This window comes from Mesoplodon bidens (assembly GCF_964165515.1).
Source record: "Mesoplodon bidens genome assembly, chromosome: 9".
Lineage (NCBI taxonomy): Eukaryota > Metazoa > Chordata > Mammalia > Artiodactyla > Ziphiidae > Mesoplodon > Mesoplodon bidens.
Genome location: NC_138166.1, coordinates 68736874 through 68760531, shown reverse-complemented (window position 1 = coordinate 68760531; position 23658 = coordinate 68736874). Strand labels below are relative to the sequence as shown.

General features: G+C 36.6%; 1 protein-coding gene across 1 annotated transcript in view; it reads left to right on the top strand.

The window, feature by feature from the left end:
• IMMP2L (inner mitochondrial membrane peptidase subunit 2) overlaps nt 1-23658 on the top strand; it is a 903124-nt gene that overhangs the window by 330948 nt on the left and 548518 nt on the right. The window lies entirely within an intron of this gene.

The following is a 23658-nucleotide window of genomic DNA, read 5'->3' as shown; positions in this document are numbered from 1 at the left end:
ATTTTCTGTCCACCATAGTCCTTTGAATTTTACTGCTTATAAAAGTACAAAGAGGCAATAGCATTTCTGTAGCTCATTATTTTGAAAAGGAAAGTGAGAAATGAAAAATACTGTTGCGTCTCAGCATTCTAAGACCCTGGCCCCAAGAGAAGTACTGAAGGCCTTCAATTCATAGTAGAGATCTAAGCATGTCAAAAATATTACATTTAATTTTATATTAAATATATGATTTCTAGAGTATATGGAGAAGGTCGATAATTACACCTCTAATACTTTTTCTGCCTTGTATTAGAATTTCATTCATAGTGGTTATTTTTCACCTTCATGATTTTGAGGTGAAGGGTTTCCTGAAATTATTATAGTTTGATTCTAATCAGATATAGCTGGCTTTGTTGTTGTTTTTAAATGGAAAAAGTAAAGGAAGTAGAACAATTTAGTTACAACTTTGATTCTGATCAATGGACCTTGGTTAGATGTCTACTTAGCATCCATTTCACTTTGCTTCTTTCCCTACAGTACTATTTTCTTCATGCAGCTGTTCTGCTCTCTTGTAGGCCAAATGCTTCAGGAGAAGCTGAGCCCTATCCCAGCTCCAGGAGTGGGATTGATTTGTCTAAAGCCAACACCATCTTTTGTACCTCTAACAGTTTCATCTGAAAAAGGTCAGGTGAACACTTAAGCCTACTGATGCTAAGTGCAGTGCTCCTGGTGCCTTTTTGGAAAAGTCATCCTAATCTTTACCTGGAGACCTTCCAGAACTGATTCCCTTTCTCTCCTGCTGGGCTACTGGCTGCATCCTAATACCAAAGGGAGAACTAGCTTTATGATAAACATTCATTGTGGATTAAAGAGCAGAGAAAAACATTCCCAACCAGGAACATTGTAACTCCACTGTGTTTGTGTGTATGTGTGTGTGAGTGTGTGTGTGTGAAAAAGAGAGAATGACAGAGACAGGTATCAGTAGATGAGGAACATCTTGGTAAGAATGTACATTTGCATTTTTTTCCCAGAAATTTACAAAGGAAAAATTAAAATATGCCATTTGGGGTTTTACTTTAAAGGCCTGTATGAACCAGATCATCTGCATGCTTTTGATAAAATGTCTTTTTTCTGTTCCGCTCCCCCTCAAAGATGCTTATTTTTCTTACTGAAAAATTTCAGAATGTTAATGTGGTTGACTGGGTATAAAGTCATAAAGCCAAGCCTTCTGAAGTTGAAAGGCTTATTGCCTAAAATGATGTTCTTTTGATGATATAGTTAGTTTTCTAATATTTATATTTTTTGGTGCCTCATATGGTAGAATTGGACTTCTCATCTTTTGCCCAAAAGATGTTTGAATCTGAGAAACCATTTACTTGCAAATTTCGATTTATTAGAAATTATATCCTTAAAATTAAATTTCAATGCAAATGTAAAATGTGGGATACACTTTGAACCACTCCTTTTTTTCTTAGGGAAGAAGGAAAATACAGATATAGGTCGTCCTTCACATGTTTTCCTGCTCTTCATCTTGATAGGCAACTTTTTAAAACAATGCTCTTAAAAAGAGAATACCTCAAAGAATATCTGCTTGGGGCTTTCTGGAAGGAAGGTGAGATGACAAAACTAGTGATGTGTGACTCCACACTCCAGTGACAGAGAAGATAATTGCAGCAAGGTCTCCAGAGTAATTTAGAGGTAAACTGGAATTTTCCCAGAGAGTGAAGTTACATTAGTGAAAAAGAGACAGTTGGGGGGAAATGTTATTTTAGCCACATATTCTGGTTGTACATAATTTAAAGAGTATGAATTTCAAGAGGACAATAAAAAAGAAATTATAGTAATCAAGATAGGAAATTATTAAGGGTTTGGGAGAAAATTTCAGCTGAGAGGGAATGTGAAGATTAAGTATAAATTCTCACAGCCTTGGCTGACAAGCTGATGAGCACTTCTACAGATGAGAAATGTAGAAGGAACAAAAGGATGACTTGTGTGAGAGCCAATGTTAGGTTTGTATTAGAAAGAATAAAAGTAGAATTTGAACAGAGAAGTTTCTGAAAGGAGAAAAGTAATGTTTTGCCAAAGTTTGCTTCTGAGGCTTCTCTGAAGATTGACATACTTCTCTTTCATAGTTGCCTATTTGTGGGTAGTCTGATGCTTTCTGTATCTGACTTTTCTTTTACTATTGAGGGAAATAAGATGAGAATTCAGAGAGGAGAGAATATATATGGTTTTTGAAGTTAAACTAAATGGATGTCTTTCTTATTTTGCCTATTGTGTGTAGTAAACTTAATCTCAGATGTAAAAATGGCTATATTCATATAGATAAGAGCATCTTCCTAATTCCCGTTTGAAAAAATGAGTCTTACTCATTGCTAGCCATATTAGCTGTGCCAAGGCCAGATAAGCACTGGATTTTGGGTCTGAACGTGCAGATTAAAGTTAAGTCTGTGATTTAGCAGCTTTTTGAGTCTGAGGGAGATACGTAATGACTTTAAATAGAAGGGTATGTTCAGAAGTATGGATGGGAGACTCTCGAAGGAATGGAATGGCTCTTGTAGGTGATCTGAAAAGTACCTACAGTGCAGAGGAAATAGTACTTCTTTTTTCTGTTACACTTACAATGTCTCTGTGAGGAGGCAACCACAGACTGTTTTAACCAATGGTAAACTATGAAGAGTGGTGGGGACCGTGACAAACTGATCCGAACGCCAGATTAAAGAGTGTAGTTTTTAACTTAAAGTGATTGTTGACATGTGAGAATGCAGGCCTAGTTTTGACAGAACTTCCAGTTTTTGTTTTGTTTTGATTTTTAGAACCCTGAAATTTGCATTTTTTCAGTGAAATTTCACACAGACACACACACACAGACACACACAGAAACACACACACATATGCAATTAATTAAAAAACAATTTTGCCACACTGGTGTGGGTCAAACAAAGCAAGTCTTTGAGCCAGATGTGCCCTATGGCTACAGTTTAGATCTTCTTCTTTAATCTGTTTTTTCATAGATGTTTATTGAGATCCTGATAGGTTGCATGGCTTTGTACTAGACTCTCTTAAAATGTTGAATTATATTCCAAGAAATTCCTAATAACCTATATTTTATTTAGGTGATGTTTAAACCTTTACATAAATTTGGAAAAAACTATTATGGGATTGAAAGTAAGGTTCCTAATAGTACACATTTTATTGAAGCATGGGAAGGACTATAAAGGAAAGGATGACTGATTTCATATCTTTAATTTTGTTGAGTTGTTACCATAAACTTTGTCATCAGTGTTTCTTACAGAATTTTCTAAATAAGCAAGAAAAGATATGTTTTAAAGGTCCTACGGACACTCAAAGGTAAAAGATGGTGAATATTTATTTTTTAAAAAGTCTCTTCAAAATAAAATCATTATCTCACTATTAAATTGACTTATGTATTTTTAAAAATATGTCTCTATTCTCAGGCTTACCAAAGTTAACTATTGATGATGCGTTTTATGTTGGAAAAATATGGATACTTACAACTCTTCATTATTTGTGTGATTCAAATCCTTCTATTTTTCCCACTATTTTTTGGCCATAGAATTGCAAATTAAGAATAATAACTTATTCTGGTCGTTTGATAACTTTTTGGTTTTAGGGAAAACTCTAGAAATAGAGGAAGCTGCGATGATTTGAATCAAATTACCCTTTCAGGTGATTGTTTTTGGAGTGGGCACCTGTTCCAAAGATCATCAAGCTATAGGTCACTTGTCCTGTGACACAGCCTGATTAAAAGATAGTAGTGGATTAGACAGATCAAGAGAAAGAGTTAACATTTGAGAGGAAGCTGAAAGAATGCCATGGAGTATCAGATGGCCATGAGGGATCATGGAAAGCCTAAACTTTATGATAAAACAAACTGTGGATAAGATGAGGATGAAGACATTATATGAGAGAAATGAAAACATGCAGAATGTGAGGGGCAGGAGTGTTCTAGAAGAATCCAAGACAAAATAAAAAATTCCTACTCCAGGGAGCAGGCAGATGAGGAATAGCTGGACAATATTAATGCAGTGAACCAGGATAAAGATCCATGAACCCTCAAGGCTGAAGTCTCTAAGCTCCCTTATATCCTTTCACTACCTGATCCATTCTTGTGTCAAGGCTCTTTCTTGGTTCTTCCATCACAGAGTTTTCTCTTGTCCCTAGGTGCTCACACTGGTCCTTCTTCTTCAATTAATCCAATTTTCTCCTTCCCCTCACCCCTTTACTCTCTCCCACTCCCTTTGTGCCGAGCTCTTACTCATTCAGCAAGTCTCACTCAAGATTTCTTTTCCTTCTAGAAACCTTTGTTGACTCCCTCCTCCTTTTTTTTTTTTCCAAAACCATGGGATGTTTTTAAACCTTGCTGGAATTGATTCCATCTCTATTTTTTGACCCTTCCCTTCTTATGATCTCTCAGTTTTCCCCTCTTTCTACCCTGTCAGACATGTTTACAGCCTCCAAGTCTTCCCTTTTTTCCATCCCATCTGACCCAGTGTTGGGTCCCCATTATCTCATTTGGATCATGGGATTTAGCCTCGAAGTAACTTTCTAACTGCAGTTTTCCCTATCCAGAATTTCAGATCCTTTTTCATAAAGTAAAGGAGAAAATCATATCACCCTGCTCAAAAATTATCACTAAATCTCTAATTGATACTTAATTAACTCTAATTTAATTAAGCCTAATATTGCAGACTTTCCAAAGTGAGGATCTAGTCTCCTGTACCTTTTCTGACCAGTACTCACCCGTGAGGATTCTGAGGGCACCAAATTAAACCACTGGCTGCTTCCACTGTTTTCCTTCCCAGTACCGCTCTTCATTCCATTCCCATCTTCTGGCTTTCCTCCTCCCTCTACCCCCATAAATTTTTTTTAGCTGTCTTTTAGGGTGCTGCTTCTTCCATTCTGCCATGATTTGCTTGTTTTTTGTTTTTCATAACACATACAGTCTCACATAGAAAAGGAAATAGAATAGAGCTTAATCTTACACTGCTCTTAAGCACAGTGATTAAGAGCACTGGTCCTGGAGCCAAACTGCTTGAATTCCAACAGTTCTGTCTCTACTTCTTATTCTGAGTCCTCAGAGATGTTATGCAACCTCCCTTTGCCTTAGTGTTCTCATCTGTAAAAAGGAAATAATTAGTGCCTACCTTATAGGCAGACTGAATGAATGAATACATGGAAAATACATAGGATAGTATCTGGCACATAGTAAGTACTTAATAAATATTGTTATTGTTATAGATTGTCAAAGTCAGAGACATTTTATGTAATGGGAGGGATTTTTTTCATAAGTCAGCAAATATACAAAAAGAAAGAAAAGTAACAGAGAGACTCATCACCAGCATTATAAATTATTTAATTGAGTAAAGATTTAGTGAGTTGGTAAATTAAGGCATTCTCTACTTCATTTTGGGCTTGGGTATTAAGGCAATAACCATAGAACCATTTTAATCTAATTTTGAGCAGTTTCCTTTGGGGCTTTAAGAGTTTCATGAAAGAAATCTCAATGTAAGGATGGCTACTTTTTCGTTAACACTGAATTTTCAAGCTCCTTAGAGTAAAGGTAAGATCTGTGCTTATTTTTTTCCATTTGAGGCTTTGATGTCTTTTCTCTCTTATATCACTTCCATTAATGAGAATGTCTTCCAAATCATGGTTTAGCCTGTCTACTTAATTGTGTTTCTCAGGAATAACGGGCTGTTTTTTCATAATTGCCTGAATGACTAGATTAAAAGCAAAGATGAGGACAAGTTGAAGAATTCACTTCAGTTTCAAAATGTGACTTCCAGTTGACCCTTGAGAAGTGTGCTGTGCAGAATGTGTTTGCCTAGACAGAAGCACTGGTCAGTTTTAGTCTGTGTAGTTAAGTATTGAAGGTATGCCTTCGGTGAGATAATACAGGCAATGTCTAATAATATGCAATTTCTCGATGAATTTGGAAAAATGAGAGTGGCCTGAAACAGGGACTATGGATACCCTAGCAGATACCACGTTTCTTTCATCTTCTCTGGTGAATCTAATGTCAGTTGTCCCCCTCACCTCACCCTCTTGACCACAGCCCCTCTACCACCAAGGTTCTTAGAAGCTGAGATGGTATTTAGATGGCACAGACCGATTTATTCTGGGTTGGCCATCATAATATATTTGTCTCTCAGGGGTTTTTGGATGGCAGATGACAGAAATCTAAGTCAATCTAGCTTACGTTAACAGTGAAAAGGGACGGATTAAGGGATTTGGAGGATGGTGTATTGATGAATGAAACTGGGAGGTCCAGGGGTGAAACTGACCTCAGAAGTTGAGGTACTCAAATGGTGTTGTCACATTCTTCTTCCTCTTTGTCCCAACTTTCTCAGCTATGCTTCTCTCTATTTATTTTTCCCTACATGAGGCAAGGTTTAGAGGGACACATGGTGGCAATTATTTTCAGACATACATTGCCTTAGCTCAGTTCCCCAGAAAGAAGACAGTCTTTTTCTCTCATTGAACATTTATAAAATCCCAGGGAACAACTCTAATTGCTTTGCTCTTCTGGCCAACTGTTGGCTTAGACTCTGTGGATAAAGGTTCAAAGATATGTAGTTGGCTAGGCCCTTGGCAGAATTCAAGTATAGGGATTGAGAACCCGAATGGGAAGTCCACCCAAGGAGAAAGCAGAAAATGGGGATGGCACCAGGCAGACACAAACAGCAGATGTCCCTTGGTATTCACAAATCTGACATTGAATTGTCTTTTACTTTCAGCACCATTGCTCTGCTTTTTTACTTGAACCTTCATATGTGTAATAGTCATATTCTTTTATAATTGGGTTTTACCATCATTTTATTTATCCATTGAGTGTATTAAACCATCTGTATTTTTGACGGCAGGAGTAATACATAATTAGGGAACAAAAGTTGCTTGCTTTTTTTAAAATTTTTTTTATTTATTTACTTTTGGCTGTGTTGGGTCTCCATTTCTGTGCGAGGGCTTTCTCTAGTTGGGACAGGCGGGGGCCACTCTTCATCACGGTGCGCGGGCCTCTCACTGTCGTGGCCTCTCTTGCTGTGGAGCACAGGCTCCAGACGCGCAGGCTCAGTAGTTGTGACTCACGGGCCTAGTTGCTCCGCGGCATGTGGGATCTTCCCAGACCAGGGCTTGAACCCATGTCTCCTGCATTAGCAGGCGGATTCTCAACCACTGCGCCACCAGGGAAGCCCAAGTTGCTTGCTTTTTAAAGGAAAATCTGTGATGTATTCTTTTATAAAGTGAAATTAACCTTCTAGATAAGGGTTCCCAGACCTGACTCATTGTTACAATTCCCTGGAAGTTTAAGAGAAAGAGAGAGAGAGAATCTGGTTCAATACAGCATGATGAAGACCGGAGGTATGAATGGTTAAGATGATTTAGTGATTATCCCAGTTCTGTTGATGATAAGAAAAAACAAGGACAGCATTAAGCAGGATTTCAGCCTTCTAGTCTGGATTTTTGAAACTTTGAACCTCTCTTTGCTCAGTCTCCTTCATTTTCATGTCTCCTGGAAGGTGAGCAGGGCTTTCCCACTGCTCTTTTATTGTAAGACTACCTACCTGTTTGTACTCTGGGCTTTTCCTTTCCTGTTTCCAGACTTATCTGTCTGGTGTTCTTGTCCCTGTCAATAACTTGATTGAAGCAGATTCTGTCAATATCCCTGAGGATCAAAAAAACCTTCTCCAAGAGCATGAGTTTCTAAAATGTAGAATGTTAAGTCCCATTGCATTCACCATATTGGCTAATGACTACTTCTACACGACAATGGATGACAGAAAAATTAGTCCAGGGATGCTGTGATGTATCTAGTTAATTCTTGCTCTTTGGAATGTGTCCTCTTGAGAAATTATTCTCCATATCTCACAAAGGCTACTTCCAACACCTTCCACTCTCTCTAAGCTCCAATACTCTACTCTTCCATAGTGGACCATCTTGCCTCTTCCGTTGTCTAAAAAGCAGCAAAGCATTTTGGTTTAACATCCTTCACCATCCCTTTTCTTCCTAAGAAATTTCCCTGGACCTTTTAGCCTATTCCTTTCACCTTTTTCCATGATCTTGTTTAAGAAATGATTTTCCCCTCACTCCTATATCTTCCATTGCTTCCTTTTCTCTAAGTCAATACACAGAATTCCTCCCCTTTATCTCAAAACCTCTTCATATCTCAACCTTACCATTCACTATCATTTCTGCAAGGGAAGGGGGGAGGCAGCTGTGGGAGTTGCTTCCTCTTGCACCCTCTCGTTCTGATCATCTGGTTCTATGCTCGCCTCTCCACTGTAATGTTTGCTTTTGAAGGTCACAGATGGTCAGGTTCAGTGGCCTTTTCCTGCTGCTTTTGTTCCATGAACTCGCTATGATCTTTACATTATTGCCCAGCATTTTCTGCTTCAACTTTCTTTGGCTTCAGGCTCCCTAGGTCCACTTCCTTCCTTTCCTTCACTTCCCTGTTTGCTCATCTTTCTGATTGAAATCTGTTTTGGATTTCCTGATTTCCTAGATTCACCTCCAAGTTTTTTTTTTTTTTTTCTGTCTCTCTGTTTTCTCCTTTTTGATCTCATCCCTTTTAAAAAAATTGATTCTATGCTGGTAGTCTGCTGAACTTTGCTAAATCTATATTTTTCCATCCTTAATCTTTCTTATGAGTTCTCTCCCTTATTTTTACTGCCTATATCTAATATATCTTCCTTATTTTTAGGTGTCTCTCAGCTTCTTAAACTGTGCTTATTCTACCTCATTGATGCCTCACCAAACATCTTCTATTTGATTTCAGCTAATGCGTATGACCTCCCAGGCACAAGGGCAATACCTTGGAGTCACTATCATATTTTTCTATATCCCTTAATATTTATTTATTTTCCCAGTTATGTCAGTTCTGAAATGTGTTCCAAATAACTTTAAGCTAAAATTAAATAGCACTATATATATTATTTTAAACACACAAAATAATACATGATACACACAGTATAAATTTCGTGTTTGTGTATATGTGTATATGAGACATAGTAACACAATAAAAATTCATGAACCCATTATCCAGTCCAAGAACCAGATCATTGACTATTACAAATTTTTCTTTTCTAATTTCAATTTAAGATTTGTGTTGCAATAACCCTCCGATTGTCCCCTTGTTACATAATATGCTTTAAAACTATATTTCTCTGCCGAGCTTCTGATGATGTGCCCTTCATCAAAAGCCTCAGGTTCCCCATTACTTTCAGAGTAAAATAGACTGTGCCTAATTCTCAGCACCTTGTTGATCTGGCCCAACCTGTGATTCAGCTCCATTTTCTACTATTCCCATTGAATCACTCCATGCTTCAAACTCAAAGTGTCTTCCTTCCTTCTTTCATTTCTTCCTTTCTTTTCATGAACAAGCCACTGCTATCCTCTTTGCACACCTTTGCTCCTGTAATTCCACATTGAAGCAGTCCCTGGAATGTTCTCTGTCTTATCTCCTTTGGTTAAAATCCAATTCATGCTGTAGGGCCTATCTGAAATGCTTTCATATTTATGCAGACCAATCATACATGGTCTCTGAAGCACTCATTCTCTCTGTCATTGCTTTGAAGTATTTGTAGTTTTCTTATACTTCTTCATATCCTTCATGTATTACATAAGGTCTTGTATAAAGAGTACACTTAATAAATATGTCTTAAATTAATTGTTGGAGAGAGTAACTGAACTGAATATTTGTTTCCTCCTATAAAAAAGGATATAATTTCTGCCTAAGTTAAATTTCTTATTCTGTCTTTTCCCCTTTTCATTCAAGGTAGGTGCAGGGAAGGCCAGAGTCCCTGTCCATATCTATACAGTTGGAGGACAAATCACAAGATTCTCAAGTTTTGGTATTTCCTATTTTGACTAGTGTTCCACTTCTCACTCTAAGAAAACATTCTTCTTTGTAAATTTGAAGATTTCTTAACTGGGTTTCTCCCTTCAATCCTCAAAATACTATAATAGTACAATGGCAATTTTTTATTTTCTTTTACACTTTTCCTTAAATGGCAGTACTATGATTAAGAGTATAAGTGGATGCAATATTTCTTATATTTTACCAGTTGGTGAGCCTAGAAAAGGAAACACACTTTAAAATGGGTGATACTTAACTATATTAGGCATAGAGAAAGGGAAATATTTCTTGCCTATGGCAGTAAGGAGACACCTTAATGGGGTTACAAGTAGGTTTGCGGATAGTCCTTAGAGTCTGCCTGGTTGAGGAGATTTCTATCTAGAAACAGCAGAGTAGATTAGATGAATTTTATAAGTTTTTACAGCTTGCAGTTTATGTGTGAAACAAACAAACCCAGCTTGAAAACTTCAAACTGACAAGGTAGAAAGAGCCACATAATTATGTTGGAAATATGCTCTATCTGTAAAGAAGAACTTTTTAATTTTTAAGACAAATATGCCACCGAAATCTCTATTAATCTTCACGTCAGGGGTCCCTTCCTATGGAACTGTTGAGGCTGAGGTCATTTTAATTAAGATGAGGCAGGGAGTCAAGAACATAAAAAACAAAGTCTCAGCCAAAAGGCGTTACTTGGAAGGGAGGAAAAGGAGACGGGATTGATTGTTAGCTCTTAGAATCTGAACGGACAGGGAGAATATGAGGTGTCTCTCTGCAGATTGCAGCAGGGCTGATAGGCAGGTAGTATGGGGCCTAGAGACCAGGAACACTGGGTCGTTTTTCTCTACCTGAGCCAAACCCTCAGGCCCACATATAAATGTCCTCCTTATCTATTTCTGGGCAGGTTCTGGATGAGATACTTGTGCTTACAATAAAGATAAGTGAAGAAAGGCTATTTTATAGCTCAAATACCATTCTGTATTATTGCTAGAGTAATAAGGAGGTGTGATCTCTAAAGACTTGTTTAATACAATTATGTCTTCCAAAAAGTCATTTGCTCTTAAGGGATGATTGAACCATACTTTGTGTTATTATTGGAGGGCATCTTACCGTGATAAAGGTGGTAATTATTTATCTAGATAAGCAATCTTGTTGATTGAATATAGCTAAACCTTTGGCTTTCAGGCTAAGAAATACCTTTAGGCTTTATTGGTATACGAGTAAATGGAACATGAGTATTAGTTGTACCAGTTTTAACAGCTGAAGTTACGTAGTAATTTTTGAGTTTAAATGTAGTTAGTGGTTGCTTACTTTCTGAAACTAACTTTTAAATTGCTTAAGAAATTTGCGCTCTTTTCCTTCTCATCACTGTATTTTCATAAATGCTCTTAGTTTTAAACTATAAACATGGAGCCAGCACCCCTGTACGTAAAGCGCCTCAAAGGATAATTAGATGATTATAATGGTACTTGCTTTGAGATAGCTAATTAAAAATATCTATTGCTCCCAAGTCTAATTTTTTTGAGTAATGATCACATATTAGCAACTATGAAACTTAAGTTACAGCCAACCTCATTGAAGAAAAAAAAAAGTAAATATGTTGACAGTATTTTATACAAAGACCTAAAGGATGGCACCAGACCAGTCTTTCCATTTTCTTCTCTGTATTCTGTGCCCAGCCTCTCATACGTGTGGACACTAAACACCTACACTATGCTTCATTCATCTGATTTCACTCTATTTGTTTTCATTTATTTTATAACGCTTCCTTTGGCACCAGGGAAATAATTTTCTCCCTCTTTTCTACCTTTTGTTGAACCTCTGAAAGAAGGCTTTTGTAATTGGACTTCACAGCTTTAAGAAACATTTCATAACCTGCCAGTAAAAATTTCAGTTCTCTGGGCCCTGGCATAATTAAATAAGTATCAGTGTGGTAATTCAGCCGCAAAATAAAGTAATTTAAAAGGGATTATTAATTGAGTACTTGCTTTGATTTTGGAATTCTAATCAGTAACAAGCTGTGTTATGGACAAAATCTTTCTTGCTTTTACCATTTCCATTACTTGGATTTAAAAATATTAAATGAAACTGTGTCAATAAAATTTTTACTTTATTTCTGAATGATTAATCTCCTGAGAGAGTCTTGTTAAAATATCAACAAATTAGATAGGGACAAAATGTTTAGCTGTGAGTCTTTAAAAGCAAAGCTGAGTGATACAAGCAATGTATAAAACTTTGTAATGGACTCTGTTGGAAGCCGTTACTTCCTGATCGAAGACTGAAAAAAAGTGCAAAATTGAATTTTGGAGGCTAATCATAGTTTGTTTGGTAGGGAGTCCTTTGAGCTGAGAGCAGCAGGAGGAAGACAAGTGTGTGAAGTGCTAGGTACTGTAATGATGAGGTGTGGATTAACTAGTGGTCATTCTGGGAAAGGGTTAGTTTTGAGAGCAAACCGAAGGGTGATGTAGCAAAGTCAGTCTTTTAAAACAGAAAAGCTCCAGAGTTCCCTGGTGGTCTGGTGGTTAGGATTTGGCACTTCCACTGTTGTGGCCCGGGTTCAATCCCTGGTTGAGGAACTGAGATCCTGCAAGCTGTGCAGCCTGGCTGAAAAACAAACAAACAAAAAGAAAACCCAAAAAACAAACAAAAAAAACACAAACGACTCCCCAAAACAAAGAAAACAAACAAACAAAACAAAAAGCTCTGTCTTTTGCTAGGAATTAATTGGTTGGTTGTATAGTTTTAAAGCTACATTTGAAGTCTGGGAATGGTAAGGGTGAGCAATGACTTAGAACTCAACATAATGATCACTGACATTAATTGAGCTTTTATTTTGTTCTAGGGGCTACAGTAAGTGCTTTAGTCTATCAACTCAATTCTTCTTACACCCCTGTGAAATAGGTCAGACTCCCATGAGGAAACTGAGGCACAGAGTTTACTTTATTAAGTGACTGAGCTGAGGTGTTTAACTCAGGCAGCCCAATTCCAAAGCCCGAGTGTTTGGCTACCATTGTATGTCCCTTCCAAGGGAAATTTAATTGGTAGTGATGCTTTAAGTACATTTCAGCCCAGCGCTGTATCTTAATGATAGTTTTTAAATGGCTATTACTAAATGGAGAGATAGGGATTTGTAGAAAGTTTGACATTAGATATCCCATAACAGGGAGAGAGCCCCCCCACCGCCAAGGTTAACTCATACAATAGATTTTTCTTGACAATCTTAAAAATATTTTTTTGATATTTATTTATTTATTTACTTGGCTGCGTTGGGTCTTAGTTGCAGCACGCGGGATCTTCATGTAGCATGCGGGATCTTTCATTGTGGCATGCAGGCTCTTCCTTGTGGCATGTGGGCTTCTCTCTAGTTGTGGCCCTTGCGGGCTCTCTAGTTGTGGCATACGGGCTCCAGAGCGCGCAGGCTCAGTAGTTGCTCAGGCTCTCTAGTTGTGGCGCATGGGCTCTAGGCCACAGGGGCTCAGTAGTTGCGGTGCACGGGCTTAGTTGCTCTGTGGCATGTGGGATCTCCCCAACCAGGGATCAAACCCGTGTCCCCTGCATTGAAAGGTGGATTCTTAACCACTGGACCACTAGGGAAGTGCCTTAAAAATATTTTTTGTAGGGCTTCCCTGGTGGTGCAGTGGTTGAGAGTCCGCCTGCTGATGCAGGGGACACGGGTTCGTGCCCCGGTCTGGGAAGATCCCACATGCTGTGGAGCAGCTAGGCCCGTGGGCCATGGCTGCTGAGCCTGCGTGTCCGGAGCCTGTGCTCCACAGAGGTGAGAGGCCCGCATACCACAAAAAAAAAAAAAAAAAAAAAAAAATTTGTAACAGTTATTTTTTTCCAGAAACAATTAAAGAATGGTAGATGGCAAGTGCTGGTCTTCTTTTATGTACTTACTTGAAATGTTTACTTGTTGTGCCCATCTGGCCCCTAAGAGTAACACCTCAGCAAAGATGTCTCCCCCAGTGAGGCTTACTGTCTGCTTATTTGTTTTGTTGTGTTTTGTTTTCTTGTTCTCTTGCTTGTGAGATGAGAATAAGCTTCTAAGGCTATGCTCTCACTTGAAACAATCTGAAGATTGGAGTCACTGATTGTGTTACTACACACCAGAAAGGACATAAACGTAGACCCTACCTTTACTGCAGTTTGAGAAGCTGATTTGCGGGAACAAACGGAAAGACTGGAAAATTGCCTAGCAAGTCTGGGCTTATGTAGCTTACAGCTGGAAAGCTAAGGGGGACTTAACTTGCATGAAGGGATATTAAAAGAAACATGTTCTTGTTTGTTTCCTCAGGATGAATAGAGAAGAAATAGGCTTAAGTTAAAGCAAGCACGATATAGTGTTCTAGGGTAGAGGTAATGAAAAACCTCAGGATTTTACTAATAGTGAGATCTGAAGGAGTTTATTGATTTTTTAAAAATCACAATTGTGTAAGAATAGGCTAGTATATGGGGTAGTTTTAAAGCAATCTGGTGTACCATTAGGAAAACAGATTTAGTGTCCTGGAGCGTCTTTGGAGATTTAACACTATGTATTGTAGCTTGTTTTAATTGTACGTGCTTGAGTTGGGAGCTGTCTAGGCAGTTCTCTACTTAGGGTGATTGTGCTTCTAGACGATGCAGAAAGGCTTCCAGCCAGTTTTACCAGTGTTATTGTGCAATGGCACTTAATGCAAGCAGGGCACAAATGAACTTGCCCCAGCTAGTCTGATTCCTGATGCGAATCAAATAAGGCCCCCTCATCGGCAGCCTCACTTTGTCCCCATGGGCTGCTCTGTGAAACTCTGGACAGGATTAGACCCAGCTCCAGAGCTGCAGCAGCCGAGAGAGTGCAGAGCAGGAGCAAAATAGCAGGGTGCCCACACAGCTCCTGAGGTGATTTTCTTTTTCTAGTATAAAACCTCCTTGTGTTTTTGTTGTTGTTGCTGTTTTCTGCAACTTAGTGTTATTTATTGTTTTGTACTAAAATGGTTAGTTTATAAATTTCGCTCGTGAAATCAAATCAAAGAGGTAAAGATAGAAGGAGAAAAAAATGTGTTTGGCTAGCAGAAGAGACCTCTTTGACCTATAATGTCCTGTGACTTTCAGTGGGACTGATTTCCCAGAGGAGTTGGTAAATTGGCTCTGTGACAGTTCCCATAGAGAAGGTCTAAAAGTGGCAACGACAGTGCCCTTGAAGCAAATATATAGGCTGTCCAGTAAAATACGTTGAAAGGCTGCACTCATTTGATGTGTGAGATCTTGATGTCTTACATGTATGTATTATATTTGATGTATTTATGAAAAGAATTCAGTCTCAGCACTATATAGTCACACCTCACATCCTAATCTACCCTCCAAATAAAAATATAAACAGATCTCCCAGCAATAATGACTACACTAATAAAAGGATTTTTTTAGCTAGGATAGAAAGACTTGATTGTGTCCATTTTGTACCTTTGGTATTTGCCATTATTCAAGTCACAGCTTTAAAGGTTTGTTTGTTTGTTTGTTTTTACATTGTGAAGAAATAATGAGAGAGCTCAGAACAAGGACAGTTCGGTGCCAGTGAGGATTGATTCACACATAAAGCTCTTGCATGTCAGTAAAGGGCAAGTTGAGTGTTCGAGCGCTGCTGACCTGGCAGCTTGGACACTGCAGGACATTAGCTCTTCGTCCAGAGAAACTTACTTGGGAAAATGAGAGTGCTACAACAAACTATTAAGGAGGTTTTCTCAAAAAAAAAAAAAAAAAAAAAGAAGAGAAAAGAAAAATCAACAGGGATTCTGTTTCACCCAGAATCTCCTCTAAAGCGTTCTGTCCTTACACTTATAGACAGCACTTCATATTTTATGTTGTGATTATTTGTTTTTATTGCCTTTTTTTTAATGTCAAAAAGGACTTCTTCAAAGGTAAGAGCCTTGCTTTCATCTTTTTTTTGCTTTTCCTGCCTTGCGTTGTACCTGGTACAGAGAGGTGCTCAGAATACTTCTGTTCAATAAATATCTGACTCCCAAAATATCTCTGCAAAAACCTTTCTAAATTCTGTGGTCTTGCAGTATTTTTGTCTGTTTGTTTCATGTTTTTCCTCTATTTGTTTCTATAAAAATAGGTCAGGTGGACTTTTAGAAGGCAGTAGTAGCTTGGTGGAAACTTGGAATGGAAAAGTAAATAGAATTAAATCTAGACTATTATTAGTTTTTTCTTTTTACATACTTTACATTTTAGTTTTTTATTGTGGTAAAAGACACGTAGCACAGAGATGATTATTTTTAGGTTAATTTATAGATGTCTCTGAACTATAGTGTATGCAGTAGGTAATTAAACATGTTCTTCTATGTTTCCGGATTCCTTTAGCATCAGGCCTTTGGTAAGGATTATAATTGCATATTATAATTTTATTTCTATGAGAAAATAGCATCAATTTATATAATTCTGATCTAAGGTTGGTTGGTTGTTTGTTTTCCTCGAGGGATTCTAGCAGTTGACTCTGTGAAAAACTGGGGTTGGAATACTAGGTTCTTACTCTGTGATCTTGGGTAGGTCAGTTAACTTCTCTGAGCCTCGGTTTCTTTATGTTTAAAACAGGGGTAGCAAAACATACCTCACAGGCTGTTGTGAAGACTAAATGACTTACTTTATGAAAGTATTCAACATGTTACCTGAATGTTGGTGGTGGCCAAGAAGTTGTGTGTGTTTGTGTATGTGTGTGTGTGTTTTAATTACTTGTTATTTTTTAACCTAAATAGCAAAGTATAGTATTATAGAATTTTCATGGGAAAAAAGAGCTTATCAATCATTACAGTATTATTAGATATAGCTACTTTGTGTGCTAATAATCATAATGTATATCAGCACTATTGAATACTTAGTATGCATGGAAAGTTGTACTGAATATTATATTTTAATCAGATTTTTTAAAAATATGTGTTGTAATGCAGAGGTGACTATATGCTCTGGGGTTAATTAGAGACTAAAATGAGATTTTTGTTTTATGCCTTGCAGTTCATATTGTAATTTATTTAAACAGAAGGGGGCTCTAAATTGCATTTTAAAGCAGATACCTCTCATGAGACATTTGCACCACTGAGCACTGTGGACTTTTGAAAGTATTTTCAAAACTACTCACAGGAAGATTTGTCTCAGTCATTGAAGAATTCTTGGACAGGACATAATAATTTCTCATCCACTAGAGAAATGATATTATTTTAGAATAATATTTTAAAATGCAGATCCTGTAAAAGATGATAGATGACTATTCTAAAGTGAGATTTATTTCCTTTCTGAGTGTAGACTGGAGTGGTTAGACTTTAAGAGCATGACTGATCAGTGAATCTCATCTATTCAGCAGTTCTATAGTGTTTAGATCCTTGGTATTATTAAAGCAACCATTTACAATTTATTTCTAACAAAGTTCTTACAAGGGTAGTACATGTAATGTGGTTCCAAAGACATGGAAATCATTTCCGAGAGAAGTTTTAGATTTTAGTGATTTTTCAAACAATTGGGAGCTATCTTTCGGGCATTTCATTGCTCTGCTACTGATTGTACTGTGTGATATCCTGAGAATTCGTTTAGTTTTTATGTTTTTTTGTGTCAAACCCATGTTGCTCCTTCTAAAAAATGGAGAAGAGGAAGTCAGAGATAAAATATTTTACCTCATGTGTGACAGTGACAGAGGCAGAACAAGTAGCACTCCAAATCTAATTTCTTGGGTTTCTTTGGTTTTTCAATTTTAATTTTAAAAGAACCAATAGTCTTTTAAAAAGTAATGTAATCCTAGCCTATTTTTTCCCAAACATTATTACTTTTCTTCTTTTCTTTAAAAACATATGCCTTACCTTCCCTGACCACCTTATTTAAAATAACACAGTCCCCAATGTTCCCTATCCTTCTGGGCCTCTTTATTTTTCTACATAGCACTATTGCCATCTGACATATTATGTATTTTTCTTGTTATTATCTGTCTCCTTTATTATAAAAACTGTGCAAGAGTGGGACCATGTATCTGTTTTGTTTACTGTTGTATTCCAGTGCCAAGAATAGCACCTGACACATAGGATGCTGGCAATAAATATTTATTGCATAAATGAAGTCAAAACAAACAAAAGAAAACCTATGCCTTGCTTTTTTGTATGATTGAGTAGTTCTTTTTATGAAAGCATTTGTTTCAAGAACAATTCATCTTAAATATACCTTTAAACATTAGCCATTTCCTTTTCCTGGTATCTGTCTGAATATGTAGTTCTAGTTCGGGAGGTTTTAATTTTTACTTCTCACTTTCCAGATAGCAAATGGACTTTTTGCAGAAAGTTAGGTTGCTTCCCCACGATTATCAGTGTTTGCAGTTTGGGGCAGGAGACCAGCTCTCAAGTCGTCTGTACTGTGCCTGGTCTCCCAAAATGGTGGGCACCTATGGATTTCTTTTTTTGTTTGCTTACTTGTTTGCTTGTTTCTACCCACCATTTTCCAAAATGAATTTCAGGAGGCCAGCTGTCTCTGAATCCGCAAAGTTCCATACACACTCATCTCTGTTTCTACTCTACTAATCGATCAGTGTTGGGTTAACTAGAGTTCAAGAGTAAAATCGCTTATTATCTCTTTATCCCATTCCTATAGAGAAGTAGTCCATTTCCCCAAACTCCCTTCTTGCTCGTGTAATGTTTTCCTTTGATGCTATTTTTTTAGTCGTGTTTCAACTAGTGTCTGTGAAGGGTCAATTCTACATATCCTCTTTACTGTCGATCATTAGAGGGCAGCCACCTAGAACAAAGCAGCGACAATTGAATTGCTGGCTGGGTTCAGCAAGTGAAACTAACTGTGAGGACACTCATCTTTGCCCCGTTGGGTATATTTGGAGTAGATCATTTTAAATGATGGGTCTCCATGGGATAAAGGAAGGCACTTCTCTAACAATGAATTCTACATGATGGGAAACTCTGAGTGTGTGACAAATTAGGTTATTCTTAATTCTTGAAACTTGTCATCAGAGAATTATCAGCCAGGTGGACTTTGGGGCCAGCACGTCAGTTGATAGTTCCCTTTTCCAGACAAATTTAAGTTCCATTAATGGATTTTAATTGCACTGACTTTTTCTGCCAAGAGTGGGGATCATGGAAGTTAATAACCTGGTATTAAAAGTCAGTAGAAATCCTTCATTTGGCTTCTGATTGTTTCTCAGTGACAATTCTGCTTTATCCTAGGAGTGATACATTTATCACATTTGAAACATGTTTAGTCAAGTTAAAGAAGCTACTTCTCTAAAGATGTGCTTTGAGATTACTATCTAGTTTTTCATGTAGATTGGGTAGTGTAAATCTCCAAAAATTGCATGAAGATTGAATTCCTAAAATTGAGGCAATTGCCTGTGGATTTGACATGATAAATGTTGCATGGGGACAACACATTGATTTTCATTATGTAGCTGTAGGACGTAGGCATGCTCTGCATATTCATTTAATGAACTGTTTGTGTTTAAATGATGTCTTTGGGCCCTCCAAGCAAATTATGTGTGATGCTAGATTTTTCATATGAATTTCTTAGAAGAATAGATAAGAATTGTTCCTGAATATCCGAACAAGCTAAGATGGGAATCAAGATTTCATGATTAGGATCTGATTTTGCCCTTGTGGAAGAAAATATATAGGAAGGTTTTTTTTTTTCCGCTGTAATACTATATTTTTGTTGAGATTGTTGTTGAATAAAGTAAATATTAATTAAAATATTAATTTGTGCAAGGGTACTACATTTGATTAGCAATCATGCGAACATAGTGTTCTTCCTGTTGTTTGCCATGCCTTTGTGTCTTTTATCTCTTTGGTGAACTCCTAGTTATCTTTCAAGTTCCAGGTGGCACATCACCTCCATGAGGTCTTCGTCTCTCTGCTAAGCAGAGTTGGTAGCTCTTTCTCAGTGATCCCTTTATTGCTTGGAATTGTCTATTATAAATATAGATATCTATTATATCTATTACAGCCATATCGTAATGTATTATAATTATTTTTATGTCTCTTTTTTCCAGCAGATAGTGAGGTTTTTTGGGGCAGAGATGATGCCTTAGTCACTATTTTAATCAGCTCCTTGATTAGGATCCCATATATTGTAGGTTTTTTTGCTGGGAAAGTAAACAGACAAAATTTCCTGTGTCTACCTTTAGTTCACTTGTAATAATCCCTACTTTGGGGCTTGAATTAGAGTATGATGGTGTAAATAAAGCCAATATGTCTGAAAATTTCATATGGATGTGTTAGATATAATAAAGAGACTGATTAAAGATCCACCAAGTTAAACAGATTAAAGATCCACCAAGTTAAACAGTTATACTCTCCACTGCATCAGTAAGTCAATTTAAAAAGATTTTATTATACTTGATTCTGAAAAGGCAGTATCATGAATCCTGCTTTATTAATACCTAAGTGTTATATACCTTGTATAGCCATTGGTTGGTTTTGAGAGGTTTTGTATGATGGAAAGGATATTGAAAGAATCAGACTAGAAAGAGATTTTAATCTTCTGTACTTTTCTCTGTAATTTGTAAACTTGCATCCCATACACGTCAATAAAAATAACTACATTTATTAAAACTTCAGTATCTTCATTTGTATTTAGAGGGGTAGCAACATAAAATTGAAAACCTGAGAGTTGTGAAGGATGTAAAGTCATCTTTTAATAAACTAAATTGCTCCTTCAAAGAGCCTATAAAACTGAAAAGCATTCCTTATAAATATAATAAAAACTTATGAGTCCCATTTTATTAAAACTACACCCAGTTTCCTGAAGGCTCTGGATCTTTAGAGGTAAACCAGTGACACTTTATGTCTAGCAACATACATTCTGTGAGATAAGATATCTACTGAAATGAGGTTGGTGGTTTTAACTGGATCCCTAATGGATATCCATTCATGTTAAAAGACTGGACTTTTTACTTCAGCAGAGTTTGCAGTTTCTGATAATAATGCACCCAGACCAGGTTAATGACCGTAGTAAATTACTTACTACTCTATGTTCCTTGAAGAAACAGAACAATAGTGAAAGATAAAGCTTATGTTTCTACTAGTTGGTGTGTTACATCATCCTATCATCCTGTAAAATTCTTAGTCAAGTCAAATTGTATAGATTAACACTGTCACAGGATATCAACTTTCTAGTGATTACCATTGACCTTTCTTTTTTCCCTTCAGGTACAGTATTGTTTTTAATGTGTTACAGGAGAATCATTCTCTATTAGTCTTTGGCTGCTTTTCAATGTTTTTCACTTCTACATATTTCATATTTGGTTCTATTTTGCATATTCCATACACATATTTCCATATTTTTAAATTGATTATAGTTATATTGATGAGGTTTTTTTAAAGCTCAAAAGGAAAAACGATGACAGCTAGCTTGTCCAGTTACTCTTAGCTTTAGAATCAACTAACTTTAAACAGAGATACTTGCATGTTTAAATGAGAGAATTGAAGTAGTTAAGTTAACATGCATAGGTCATATTGATTTATTCAGAAAATAAGGCAAGGTTTCTGGTAAATGGTGGCAAACATTTTAAGTGTGTTCATTCCAATTGCTTTCTTGAAACGCATCCCCCAAAGAAATAAATTAATTATATGATTGATTCTAAGGGCAGATCTGGAGCCATATTTAGAGGAATTGTCATGTCAGGCCAAACCTTCAGCCAGTTTATGCAGAGTAGAGAGAACATTTTCTTCCTCTTTTTCTTTTTTTTAAAAGATTTATTTATTTTTATTTATTTTTGGCTGCGTTGGGTCTTAGTCGCAGCACGTGGGATCTTCCTTGAGGCATGTGGGATCTTTGGTTGTAGTGCGCAGGCTTCTCTCTAGTTGTAGCCTGTGGGTTTTCTCTCTTTAGTTGAGGTGCGCAAGCTCAGTAGTTGTGGCACACGGGCTTAGTTGCCCTGCAGCACATGGGATGTTAGTTCCCTGACCAGGGATCGAACCTGCATCCCCTGCATTGTAAGGCGGATTCCTTACCACTGGCCCACCAGGGAAGTCCTCATTTTCATCTTTTTTAAAAAATGAGTGGAAGGAAAGCCTTGTTTATTCTCCCATTAGTAATTGTGTTCTGGTGTCCTGGAGAACAAGAGAAGAGTACTTGCCCCAAAATGTATTAGAATCCTTGGAGAAAGTTTTTAATTAAATCCTAAATATCCTTAACCTTAACTCATCTATAAACTCTTCATTACTCTGTTTAATGTCATCTGTCTGAATTTCTAAATTATATTCAGTGTTTTTTCCTTCTTGTTGGTTGCTGTTATTACTGTAAGGCAGATATTTGTCTCCAAATCTCTTCTAATGTGTGAAAATTCCAATATATGAGAAATCTTCTAATTTGAAAGTAATGATTTGGCAGCAAGATAATTTTTCAGGGGAGCAAAATCATTTTAAACTTTTGAAACTTCAATTTCAGCATTAGGTCAATTTATCATTTGATACAATGTAACAGTACTAAGTAAGCACATTGAATGCTATCATATGGTGTACTAGTTCTGGTGAGTTTTTAATATGATTATTTTTCTTATCCTTCCAGCTGACACCTCCTTTAAAATTTCTTGGAATTGGGGTTTATATTTGAGAAGTACCGTTTTCATTTTTAACTGATGACATATTTCACTTTGGTTTGTTGAACCCCAATTCCATAATTATTTTTCTCTTTTTTTGTCTTTTTAAAGATGTATGGAGATTTTTTTCATCAGAAAATTAACTATATTGCTCTGAGATTTATTTTCCTATAAATGCTTAGTTAATTTACAAAGTAATTGATTGGCTTATTGGAACTTATTGATGGCTGCTGTATTTCCTCAACCTTTTCAGTATTCTTCAGGTCATGTTAAAAAAAAACTCATTATTTTAAGTAGTCTTTATGAATTCTAGAGAATGCATGGAAATTTAGGGTAGCTTTGTTTGTAATAGTGAAAAAGTGGAAGCAGCTCAAGTCATCCTCAATAGGGGCAAAATAGATTGTGAAATACCCGCTCAATAAAATACTACACAGCTATGAAAATTAATGAGCTAGTTTTGTATGTACTGTTAAAGAGAGATGTCTAAGGTATATATTAAGTGAAAATGAGTAAAGTGTAGAATGCAAATAGTTTGAGTGCACTTATGTAAAGCTAAAGCTGTACAGATATGTAAATAACAAACATATATACAGAGAAAAATTTTAAATGATTTCTGAGAAACATTAACAATGGTTACTCTGGGGAAAGAAACTAGGAAAAATGAGAATAATTTGCATTTTCATATTTATTTCCTGTTTTTCTGCACTGCTTTGATTTTTCTTTTTTTTTCTTTCTTCTTTAGCCTCTGTTTCTATGCCTTTTTTTTTTCTAATGAGCAGGTTTTATTTTTAATACAGGAAAACTTTTTTTAAAAAGTACCCATTTACTTAGGAAACAATGAATAGGAGACTATTCTTTTGGTGTCTTCCATAACCTTTTTGAAAGAAAATTATCTTCTAATTTCCGATCATTGTCACGAAAGCTTTAAGAAAAATGCCATGTTGATTTTCATTTGAAACTTCTAGTGTTGAGTAGGTCATTTTATTGAACTCTTTTTTTTTTTTTTTTCTTAGTTTGCTTTTACAGTTTGATTCTGAAAATGAAGAGTAGAGCTCTGCCTCTGCTTGTAAGGTGTCCCGTGAAAGGTCACTACCCTAAAGCAATTTGTTCTTCAGAATGAACAATGTAATCTTTTACTTCATTCTAAAATATTAATTATCTTGATTAGTTAGTTCTTGTAAGGCCAGAATTAAGCTTGGTTTAAAAAATTAAATTTGATTGAACACTGCAGCATTCTATCCACATTGCCAAACTA